This window comes from Rhinolophus sinicus, linkage group LG03, assembly GCF_036562045.2.
Source record: "Rhinolophus sinicus isolate RSC01 linkage group LG03, ASM3656204v1, whole genome shotgun sequence".
NCBI classification, from domain to species: domain Eukaryota; kingdom Metazoa; phylum Chordata; class Mammalia; order Chiroptera; family Rhinolophidae; genus Rhinolophus; species Rhinolophus sinicus.
In genome coordinates this window covers 124,920,587-124,933,682 of record NC_133753.1, presented here as the reverse complement: position 1 = coordinate 124,933,682, position 13,096 = coordinate 124,920,587, and the positions used below count along the sequence as shown (strand labels likewise).

The 13,096-nt window shown below is 38.4% G+C and overlaps 1 pseudogene; it reads right to left on the bottom strand.

Annotated features, from left to right (window-relative positions):
• Positions 1-1,120: 1,120 nt before the first annotated feature.
• Positions 1,121-1,808, bottom strand: LOC109445469 (protein BTG4; annotated as a pseudogene).
• Positions 1,809-13,096: the final 11,288 nt, after the last annotated feature.

Here is a 13,096-nt window from a genome sequence, read left to right as displayed (position 1 = left end):
AGAAAAAGGACGTTGAAACACAATTCTAAATTATATGGGTTTTCCCAAGTGCCATATATAGAAAAAAATTTATATTTAAAGTGAAACGATTGGCAGAGCCATTATTATCTCTTCCCAAGTCATTTAATATTTTAAATTTTTATTTCACTTAAGATGGTAATTTCTTTTTACATTTTTTTCTCTAATCTTTTATCTACCTTCAATTTTAGGTCAGGGCCTTTGGGCCACTCTACAGGAATATAACAGGAATAGTGAAACTATCAATTTTCACTATAACAGGAATAGTGAAACTGTCAATTTTTTCCTTTGTCTTTCTTGGAAGATTTAAGGAAATTATTAGTTTGCAAGTTTTATTAATTTTTCTCCCTACAAGACTGGCTGAGTGTGAGGTAACTGTGGTGACAAATATCCTTTTTACTACTGTGGCCTCATTACAATAAAAAAATATCCCTTTCTTTATCTCTGAATTGAGAAGAATTTTTTAGTATCCAAGCAAGAGCTAGGCCATGTCTCCTAGCAACGGAAACTGAATAACAACACAGTGACTGGGTGAAAACTCATTTTGGCTGAGGCACACCATGGATACTCCCAAATAGCCAAAGGCCATATTTTTAATAAATTACATAGTTTAGTTGTTACTAACCCCTGTGAAAAACTATTTGATTTTCTTCCTGATAATAGATGATAGCCTTGCACTCAGATCATCAGAAAAAAAAAAAATTCTTTCAACTATTCATGGATCAATGAAAATTATGAAAACTTTGGGGAGAAACCAAAGGAAAAGTCATTCCATTAAATTCAACTTTTTCTCTATAAATTATTCAATTTAATTAATTTTTTATATTAAAAACAACACAAAACTGTTACTTTTCATAATTTATTGACTCATCACAGGTCAATATTTCATTCTATTACCTTACTAGGTACATTCATTAGAGTTACATAAAAATTCATATAAAATTAAATAAGAATTATGATCTGTGTGAGAGGATTCATCATCATGCACCCTGGCCTCTAATTTTTTCTGTTTCATGAGCCTCTCAACCTTAGACTAGCTGCATTTTAGAGAAAATAAAGTGGCTCCTCTGAGCTCTATTCTACCAAGTGCCCAGCCACTGCATTATCTGTCTGTGTGGACCCAGTGGTATCTATCCGTCTGGCGTACAGCAGCAGGCCTCTGACCCTTGAAATCTTATGCAACGCATGACAAGTATTTCCTAGGAGGTCCACGTGGCCATCCACCCTATTCTTTCTGTGGGGGATTTAGAACCAAGATTGAAAGGGTTGTTTCAAGTTTTCAACCTGATAAATACTCTTTGGATTGCTGATTTTAGGAATTATCTGAGGTTCTTTGTTACAACTTACTTCATTGGAGAAAGCACCAGAGGAGTATTCTAGTGTGGCTCTACTAACAGCATAACTGACTTGTTGGGACAGTTCCCATTCCTCCAATCTGCCTTTGAAAGAGCAACTGTAAATGGATGACTTCTTACCATACCTACAGCAAACCTCAAAGGAATCTACCCATATGGTCATCTCCTTTGGAAGTCCCAGCTGAGAAAAACTCACATTAGTTTCAGCACAAGCCCTTCGTAAAATGGGATCTTTATTCTGATTATTGTTTATCCTGATATACCTGAAATCTTGCCCTTTAGAAGGCCAATCAGAGTGCCAGTGACTTCTGTATGTTTCAACAAGGTAATCATCAGTTTTTCTGCAAAGTTTTCCATTTGCTGCTTACTCAGTTTATCATGATTTTTCACCAATCTTGTGACAAAGAAAACTGTTGTTGCAATTTCATCTCTCATAATCCAAGAAAAATCTATGAGGAGTTCCATAAAAACTCTTTAGTTCCAACAAAAAGTGGGCCAGAGATAGAAGACCAAATATGCTTTAGGTTGTCAACTTTCACCTATGTCTGTGAGTTGTTTTAAAAATTAGTAATGCCTTTTTGAAATTTCTGAATTAGAGGGCATATTCTTTGGAGAAAGAAGGATGAAGATACTAATATTAGGAATTTCCCCATAGTCCAATAACTTAAAACATTACAGACAATTCATGAACACCTCAATAGAGAATAAAGAATAAAAGGGTATCTTGTTTTTGAACGTTTTCATCTCAGATGGAAAAAAAATTACACACACACACACGAGTTCTGACAATTAAGTTTGCAAACTTGCTACTGTGCACTTACATTGGCAGCACTGTACAAACAGCTCATAAGGTTTCATAACCTTTGTATATCAGTGTCTCACAGCTGTGCGCATTTTGACGTGTGGCGGTGTCTTGCTGAGTGGCATTCGTTATTGTTGTGTGTTTTTATGTGCTGTCGCGAGAATGTCTGAGCTTGAATTAGAGCAATGAACAAACATTAAATTTCTTGTTAAACTTGGCAAGAGTGGAAGTGAAATCAGGGACATGTTAGTCCAAGTTTATGGAGATAATGCCATGAAGAAAAAATGGCAGTGTACAAATGGATTAAAAGTTTTTCTGAGGGGAGAGAATGTGTCACAGATGAAGAGAGGTCAGTGCAGCCAGAAACAAGCAGAACTGATGAAAACATTGCAAAAATTCATTGAATTGTACGTCAAAATCATCCGCTGACTGTGAGAAGCATAGCAGACCAAGTAAACATCGACAGAGAAACAGGAAAATCTTAACTGAAAATCTTGGCATGAGAAAGGTGTGTACAGAAATAGTCCCAAAGGAGCTCACCAATGTACAAAAGCAACAAAGAATCGAAGTTTGTCAAGACCTTTTGGAGAGGCAAGATGATGTTTTGGGCTGTGTTATCACTGGTGATGAAACATGAGTGTACCAATATGACCCTGAAACAAAGCATCAAAGTGCACAATGGAAGTCAGCCAATTCTCCACAACCAAAAAAGCTCCGTCAGTCTAAATCAAGAGTCAAAATGATGTTGCTAACCTTTTTTGATATCAGAGGGATTATTCATTATGAATTTGTACCAAATGGACAAAGAGTTAACCAAGTTTACTATTTGGAAGTGCTGAAAAAGCTGAGTGAAAAAGTTAGATGAAAATGACCTGAACCTTTTGCCAACAGTTCATGACTTTTGCATCACAAAAAGGCACCAGCTCACATGGCACTTTCTGGGAGGGAGTTTTTAGCCAGTAAATAAATAACTGTATTGGAACACCCTCACTACTCACCTGATCTGACCCCCAATGACTTCTTTCTTTACCCGAAGATAAAGGAAGTATTGAAAGGAAGACATTTTGATGACATTCAGGACATCAAGAGTAATCTGATGACAGCTCTGATGGACAATCCAAAAAAAAAGTTGAAGGGTGGACCAGGAGCTGGCATTGCTGCATAGCTTCCCAAGGAGAATACTTCAAAGGTGACCTTAATGATATTCAGCAATGAGTTATGTAGCAATTTTTCTAGGATGAGTTTGTGAACTTAATTTTCATATAATATAATATAATATAATATATATATATATATATATATATATATATATGTACATATATGTGTGTGTGTGTGTCTGTGTTTGAAGCTGTACAAATGGAGGAGTTTCCAAAGCAGTTTACATCACTCCTCTTCGAAGTGTTCATATAAGAACCTAATAAAATTGGCCTATCCTTTCTCCAAACACCTATTATACATATTTATTCTCCTTTGCAACTTGTATCCTATACTAGTCTGTTATTGTCTCATTGTTTTGTAAATGTAAGCATAACTTCCATAACAAATTACAAACTCTTTACAGTCAGACAATGTGACTTTGATAATTCTCACAGTACCCAATAGTATCTGCATAATAAGCATTATATTAAATATATTCATGATTCAATAACCCATTCTTCCCTCTGGCAAAATTCCTTTTTTATAACTCCATATCTGAAGTGTTATGATGGGCTGGTAAGATAAATATTCAACAAGAAACTACATTCCCACTCTGAAACACCCTAGGGATATAATAGTTCCCAATCATTACAGCTAATCTTAGCAAGTGTAAAGAATTGTACAACCTCTCATTTACTGAAGTCTTTAGCATATCATTTAACATCCTCCGCTAACCGCTAACCGCAAACTTTCCAGTAACCGGCAGACACCATTGTCTACATGCATGACCCACCCAAAGCTCAGCATCTGCTTTTTAACATCTAATTTCCATTGTATTTATTCCATGTTAGTAACTACTTTCATGGCCAGATACTGAAACTTACTATCCTTCATAATTATTCATTCCTGAAACATTAAAAAAAGTCTTCCAATTCTTTGACCATGACCACTGACCATTTCAGTTCCACCACATATATTTTTCCATTTCAGTTCCACCACATATACTTTTCCATTTCAGTTCCATCACACATATTTTTCCAATAAACTTTTTTTCATCCTGTTTTCTCCCAGTCCCCACCACCACCTCCTCTCTTCATCTCCTTCAGATACATATTTAATTATATCATCCACCCATCTCTTCATCCTCTATCTTGCCAATATTGTCAACTGTCTTGGCTCATTTTTTTTTTTTTTTTTCCATCTTATGTCTCTGAAAAAACCAAATCTGGACCAATGCAAAAGTTCACCTGCATCAGAGTTGCTGAGTGTTGCTGGTGAAAATCATACAGAATTATAGTTTGTTGTGACTAGAAATTCATGTTTTTTTTATTTCAACTGAACCCTGCACACTGGCCAGAAATTGTTTCTATATTTAGTTTTACTTCCTAATCTCCATCGCAGCAATTACTACAACAATGTGTGGGGTTTCTATTATTCTGCCTGCCCAGAATAGTATCTTCACTTCTTCTGATATTCTTCTTTGAATGAGAGATGGCAGCTTCTTACCCATCCCACTCCACTGGCTATGGCAGATGGTCCAGGGTTGGCTCCTGGGTCAAACCTGAGCAATCCTAGTTCCTACCCATCAGCCATCCTTGATTGATACAGAAGATGAAATGTTACCAAACCAGATTAAATACAGGCCTTCTGGAAATATTTTTGAACTGGAACTAGGGAAGGAAAAGAAGAAGGGAGAAAGGGAAAAGGAAAAGGAAGGAGGAAAATGGAGGAGGAGAAACACAATTACAATAGAAGCTTATGAACATAATAGCATTCACAGTACCCTCTGGGAGTCAGGAGCTGAACCCAAATGTGTCTGATGCTGAGCCAGAGTTCTTAACTACAATCAAACAGACAGCCATTTTAAGCATTCCCAGCTCTCCCTACACTTCCTTCCCAGCCACTGCTCCTCTCACGCAGAAGATGACCTTGATTCCCACTTAAAAGAGAAAATACAAGTCATAAGAGGGAAAATCCTCCAAATTCCCGCTGCTACATCTGCACAGGTTTCCACAACCACACTCCTCCCTTCCTCTCTCTCTAGGGTAGAAGAGGATGACTCACCAAAGGCTTATTTCTCCCAGTGCTTTGCTTCCAGCCCTCCTGATCATTGTGTCCTGCTGTTTTGGTTATTTTCCTTCTCTCTATGTCCCCAGCCTCGTTCTTGTTACTACCTCTTCTCCATCATCACAGAATCATGCTCAAGTATTGCAATGCTTTAATAAAATTAAAATAACACAACAAATACCTCTGATATTTCCTCTACTGTTTTCTTCTCTATATTGTGGTCAAATGTCTTTTTCTTTCTTTAACCTCAGATGCATGAAACTGGTTTAATCATTATTAATGGTTCATGATGATTGTTGGTCATGACTCCAAGCCTGGTCCACTTTATTTATTTGGTTAATTCCTTAATTTTAACCCTAATAAGCTTCAATGAAAGCACCATCCCCCAAAAAAGCCAGGTCCTTCAGATAAGCATCCAGCCTCCCCATCTCATTTCTCTACCTTCAAGAAGCCATCCTCCTGACGCTATGTTGATCATTCACTGGCTTTCCTTTTAAAAACTTTAAAATAGTTTAAAAGTGTTCTTGCATCTATGTATTCTTTACAATATGGGGTTATTTTAACTTTATAAAAGGAAGTCACTAAATATTAAAAGGTAGGTTCTATCTATCTTTTTAACTGTCACTACGGTTCACTTGGTTTGAGTGTTGTATGGATTGCCATTGCATTCACTGTTTATAGGTTTAAAGAAGTTCTATTTCCAATTTACAAAGAGTTTTGGATAATAAATGAGTATATTATAAAATTAAAATGTTTTCTCTGATTTAGCCATTTAAAAAGAAGGAAATTATGGCACATTCTACAACATGGGTGAACACTGAGAACATTATGCTAAGTAAAATAAGCTAGTCACAAAAAGACAAATGTGGCATGATTCCATTTATATGAAAAACCTAGAGTAGTCAAATTCGTAGATTCAGAAAGTAGATGGTCAAAATGGGAGAGTGGGTAAATGCTATGCTTACCGTCTCTCACAACCACATCAAAATTACAGCTGAACTATAAAACAACCATCATTGAGATTTACCTGAAATTATGCTGAACCGAAGCTCTACAACTAAGGACATACAGAAGAAGCAAGCCACCTTGAGCCTGATAGGAGAGGCAGAGACGCAAAAAGGGCTGGTCCCACACCCACGTGTGACCATTAAAAATTGGGAGGAATATCTTGGTTCCAGAGGTCCACCCACCAACAAGGAGTGAAGGGTTCCAGCCCCACCCCAGCCCAGAGTTCCAGTGCTGGGGAGAGAAGTCCCCAAAACTTCTGGATATAAAAACCAGCGGAGATTGTGGCTGAGTGAGATGGAGGGCAGCAAGTGTCCCAGGTGTTCCTCTTAAAGATATTGTGCATAGACTGACTCACAAAAGGAATTACTGCCTCTAAGTTCCAGTGCTGGGGCAACAGCTGAAGAGGCAACAGGGACATATGGGGAACAACTGAGTTATCTGGCTTCAGGATGAAAGCTGGAGGGACAGCTTTCTCCAAGACGGAGGAGCTGGAAGAAGCCATTGTTTCTTTGTCGAGCCTTCCCCCTGCCTGCTTGCAGATATCGGCAGCTACCATATCTGAGATCCATGAAGCTGGCTGACACCATTTATTCTCCATGCCCTGGTGATTCTGAGACCCCACCCTGCCCAACTTTTGGGCATATCCAGGCTGCTTCCAGTAGATATTTTCTACAAACCACTTCCCTTGACTCATGCTGCAGACTTTCCTAGGGTCTCTCAAAGTTCACAGTACCCAGACAAGCAGCATCTGGTGTGAGCATGTCCCATATCTCTGGCTGAGCAGCCCTAAGCCTGGCCCTACCAGCCTTGCTTCACAATTTATCCTCTCGAGGTACTTCCCCAAGCATAGCATGGGCATTGGCCATCAGAGCTCCTGCCAGGTGGCTCTGGGTGGGGTACGGGCTGTGGCTATACTTGACCTGCAGCACGTCTCCTCCCAGGATGTCCTGGGGCTGGCGGGCTCAGGGGCATCACCCCACCACCTCCAAGGATGAGCTGGAGCATTGCCCCACCGCCTCCAAGGATGACACATGCAAAGGGTGGATTGGGCAGACACCAGAGCCCTGCTGAGGCACATCCTGCTCTGTAGGGTCAGCCCTTGCACTACAACTCTTCCACTGTAGTCACAGCCAGTCCTCACAACCAATCAGCCTGAGGGCCAATCCCTCCCATTTACATGCAAACAGTAATCAATGCTCAACCAGAACAGGAGTGCACATGCAACCCACACAAGGGACACACCTGGAGCACCTGGCTCAGCTGACCAGGTAGACTGCACCACTGGTCCCCAGGGGACACCTACTACATATGGCCATTCTACTAAGACTAGGAGTCATAGCAGCCCTACTTAATACATAGAAACACACACAGGAAGGAAGCCAAAATGGGGAGACGAAGAAACATGTCCCAAATAAAAAAACAGAACAAAGCTCCAGAAAAAGAACTAAAGAAAATGGAGACAAGTAATCTACCAGATGCAGAGTTCCAAACACTGGTTTTAAGGATGCTCAGTGATCACGGGGAGAAGTTCAACAAAGAAAGAGGAAACATAAAAATGGAGATTAAAAAACTTCTAAAAATTCAGAAATAAAGAATACAATAATGGAAATGAAGGATACTTTACAGGGAATCAACAGTAGATTAGATGAAGCAGAGCATTGAATAAGTGATTTAGAAGATAAGGTAGCAGAAAACACCCAATAAAAACAACAAAAAGAAAAAAGAATTCTCCCCCCTAAAATGAGGAGAATTTAAGAGGCCTCTGGGACAACATCACATGTACCAACATTCACATTATAGGGGTACCAGAAGGAGAAGAGAGAGAACAAGGAATTGAAAACCTATTTGAATAAATAATGACAAGAAACTTCCCTATCCTGGTGAAGGAAATAGATATACAAGCCCAGGAAGTGCAGAGAGTCCCAAACAAGATGAACCCAAAAAGGCTCACACCAAGACACATCATAATTGAAATGCCAAAGGTTAAAGGCAAAGACAGAATCTTACAGTAGTAAGAGAAAAGCAGTTAGTAACCTACACAGGAGCTCCCCTAAGACTGCCAGAGGATTTCTCAACAGAAACTTGGCAGGCTAGAAGGGGTTGGCACAAAATATTCAATGTGATAAAAAGCAAGGACCCTACAACCAAGATGACTCTACCAGCAAAGCTGTCATTTAGTATCAAAGGACAGATAAAGAGCTTCCTAGACAAGAAACAGCTAAAGGAGTTCACCACCACCAAACCAGTATCACAAAGATTCTTAGAGGGACTTCTTTAAGACATTAAAAAAAAAAATCAAAAATATGATTAATAAAATGGCAATGACTACATACCTATCAACAATTACTTCCAATGTAAATGGATTAAATGATTTCATCAAAAGGTAGTTTAGATAGTCTCATTACCACATTATTATCTCAAGGCTGTGGCCCTGGGCAGATTCTAGCTCAGGGAAGGCAAGCTGAACATACATTTTAAGCACAGGGAAGGGAGCAGAGAGCCTCCAATTGTCAAGGTCCAGATCATGGGTCAAACATGCCTTCTTTATGACCATACCCAACAATTGTACAGCCTCTTCTTTTAGATGCAAGCTTACGTGTACTTCAGACCATTTATGATCAAGTGCTCTGACTTATCACTTAGCAAACAGTCTAGAATCTCAACATCCAAATGAGGGCCTGCTTTCTTTGGAGTTTCTCAATTTATCCTTACAACATGTGTAACATGCATGGCTGTCTGCCCCTGAATTTTGGCCATCCCCAGTTTTCATATGCATATAGACGTAGCTCTAATCACAAAGAATAAATGTAACTATACCATGTTAGTCTTGCAAAAACTACATCTAAATGTAGTGATTGAGGTCCTAAGATTATTAACTCATTCATTCAACAAATGGTTTATTCAACACCTATTATAAACGTTTTTTGGGTTTGTTACCCAATCTCTTTTCTCCTTTCCTAACAGTAATGTGATGGTTTTGGAGGAATTATCTCTTTCCTTTTAGTACAACCTGGTTAGAGTTTAATTAGTAACCTTTCCTCCCTCAGTGGAAGAACATGAGATATCAGTTAAGCCATTCAGATGCTCATTCCTCTCGTTTGTATCTTAAGAGTCTTGAGATTATTACGCTAAGCAAAATAAGTCAGAAAGAAAAAGTCAAGAACCATATGATTTCACTGATATGTGGTATATAAAACTGAAAACAACAAAGGAACAAGACAAATAAATGACAAAACAAAAACTCATAGACACAGACAGTAATTTAGTGGTTACCAGAAGGTAAGAGGGGAGGGGTAAAAGCTGAGGGTAAAAGGGATCAAATATATGGTGATGGAAGGAGAACTGACTCTGGGAGGGGAACACACAAAGTGATGTATAGATAATGTATTACAGAATTGTACACCTGAAACCTATATAACTTTACTAACAACTGTCACCCCAATAAACTTTAATTAAAAAAAAAAAAAGAGTCTAAGAGACTGAGAGTGGTTGGAGTCCCATTCTGACCAACAGCAGCTTTCTGATCATTGGCTGGAGGACAACCGGTGCTCTAGCCCCCATCAGCTCTAAGAGCTCCCCAAATTCTTAACACAATTTTGCTTTTGCTTATATTAGCCATAGTTGTTTTCTCTTTATGGAACCAAGGAACTTAGTTGATAAACTATCTCTCACATATTTACCACTATGTTAAATGCTAAATACTAATGAAAGAGAATATAAAATAATTAAAAGGCAGAGCCCCATCCTTTCAAGAATTTCCTGGCAAGGCAAGACATGCAAAGAAGCACCAAATACAGAGGTCATTAGCATATTGAAGACAGGACTGCTTTATTGAAGGCAAGTGAGTAGAGAGAGAAAACGAGGACAAACAGCTGTTATAAAGAATGAATACTCACAAGCAGGTGATTGAAAGGGAAGCCAGAAAAATAAGTAGAAATGAGAGAGCAAAGGACCAAAGACATTTGAACAGGACTTTCAGACAAATTGTTAACGACTCTGGTCCTGTTTCCTCACCTATGGAACTGTGGTTATTATGGTACCACCTCATAGAGTGCAGTGATCGCAAGATGAGTTGTTCTATGTAAAACTCTTAAAAATAATTGAACTGTGTTAATAAATGACACAGATGTGCAGTTTCAAGGAGAGTGTAATTTTGAGCTCAAAGCTTCCAAAAAGTTCAAGCCAAGAATATTCTCTGAATTTAGTTATTAGTTCATTGTTAACAGTTTTGAGATAGAAGTAAGATTACAACAGTTTCAAAAGAGAATGAATGGTGAAAACATAGAAAATGTAGGCTTTTGATTCCACAGTTTGAAGTGAAAGTGAGAGAAAGTACTTTATAAACAGCAGGCAATACTGCAACACTGGGAAGGCACAGGCGGAGGATCAGTAAGGAGCAAGTGACATGGATGAGAATGAGACGAGTCTGAGTCGAAGATTTTCCACAGGAGTCAAAAAAAGATCCAGGACACAGAGTGGTTTATCTTAGGGAAGTGAATCTTTCCTTTGTATCTGGAGAAAAAAATAAAAGTATATTAATAGAGAAAATGATACATTGAGGTAGGGAGTAAATTCCATAATGTGATTCAGGGTCAGGGGTCATAACCTCATCAGGAAAGCAGGCGAGACCGCATGAAGTGAAGATGATGCAGTTAAGGAAAGCTGGAAAATGCTGAAAAATGATACATTTTTGTGCACCTTATTGAGACTCTCTACCATTTCAAGAAATTTCAATAAGGAAATTATAGGGAAACTACCCCTATAAATTGAAAAGGTAAGTTAAAAATTATTTTAAATGGCCTATTAGGCTGAATGTTCAAAACCAGAACACTAATTCGTGAAGAAACGGTCACTGGAAGTGTTCAGATTGGATAAGAGATATGTGGAGTATATTTCTGAATAGAAGAGAAGAAAAGAAAATCTCCAATGCCCTGTACATTTCTCTGATACTATGAATTTATATCAAGAATAGCAAATAAGATTTTATATTAGGAACAGCTAATAGGAACTCTACAGAGTCAGGGGCAGTGATGTTGAATCACAGGAAAGGGAGCCACCATTCCCAAAAGGAGAATGAACTCTCTTTAGTTTCATAGCAATGCTGTATGTCCCTAAATATTCACTACACTACTTTAAGCTGACCGTTGAAATGACGTAATGAGGCTTGCCAGGATTGTCTATGAGAAAGGAAGCTGACAGGACATTGTGACCTCAATTTTTCTTACAGACAACTCTTTCTCTGGGATTTCCCAACTTAACAGAAATGCTGTAAACCTCTGACCCCTGTTTTACAAATAAGGCAAGACAGGATCATTGAGGTTACTTGACTAGTAAGTAGTGGAGTGAGGTCTACCTATCAGTCTTCCTGCTATAATTTACTGTTTCGCATAAACCAGTTCTCATAATTCATCTCAGCAGTGTGAACTGGAAATTTTTGGAAGGGGTGTGTAATAAGTTGGCTAGTCAAGTGGCGTCTCAGGAGGCAACACCTTGGGAAGCTTCGCCAGGGTCCACAGTTTGGTCTCGCCTATCAAGGTATCTGCAAATTTGTAAGGCAGCTCTTCCACACTAAAATTAATTACAAACTAGTGAATGCAGCTGGAATCAGCAGAGTTAAACAGAACACAATATAAATCTAGTCTAAACTAGAATGTATAATATTATCAGACATTTCAAGTCAGTTGATATGATGAGTTACTTAACATACGTAAGATATAAACAAATATACTCATTATATAGGAAAAATAGTATGGTTAATATCTAAAATAAAAACATATTTTAGGGAAATTGAGCCTGTAAATATTTAGAATATTAAGATCCATAAAAGCACTAGAATAAAATATAGATCAATATTTCCTAAGTGAGATATCAAAGAGAGTAATTGTAAAGTTTAAAACATTTGTAACCAAAAATACAATATTCCAAAGAAAGTGATTGAGTAAAATATTTGTAGCAAATTGGTAGCAAAAGTGTTGCGATCCTTATGTATGAGGTCTGACAATTAGATTCCTGAATCGATCCTAGAAAAAGTGCTACATACCTCATTGCTGAATATCACTCCTTGGGAAGCTATGCACCGATGCCAGTGCCTAGTCTACCCTTCAAAGCAATTTTGGAACTCTTTCTGGAATGGCCATCAGAGCTGTTGTCATATTACCTTTGATGTCCTGAATGTCATCAACATGCCTTCCTTTCAATATTTCTCCTATCTTCAGGTAAAGAAAGAAGTCATTGGGGGCCAGATCAGGTAAGTAGGGAAGGTGTTCCAATACAGTTATTTGTTTACTGGCTAAAACCTCCCTCACAGACAGTGCTGTGTGAGCTGGTGCATTGTTGTGATGCAAGAGCCATGAATTCTGGGCGAAAAGTTCAGGTCATCTAACTTTTTCACACAGCCTTTTCAGCACTGCCAAATAGTAAACTGGTTAACTGTTTGGCCAGTTGGTGCAAATTCATAAGGAACAATCCCTCAGACATCAAAAAAGGTTACCAACATAGTTTTGACTTGATTTGGATTGACAGAACTTTTTTGTTTATGGAGAATTGGCTGACTTCCATTGTGCACTTTGATGCTTTGTTTCAGGGTCGTATTGATACACCCATGTTTCATCACCAGTGATAACATAGCCCAAAACATCATCTTGCCTCTCCAAAAGGTCTTGGCAAACTTTGACTCTCCTTTGCTTTTGTACATTGGTGAGCTTCTTTG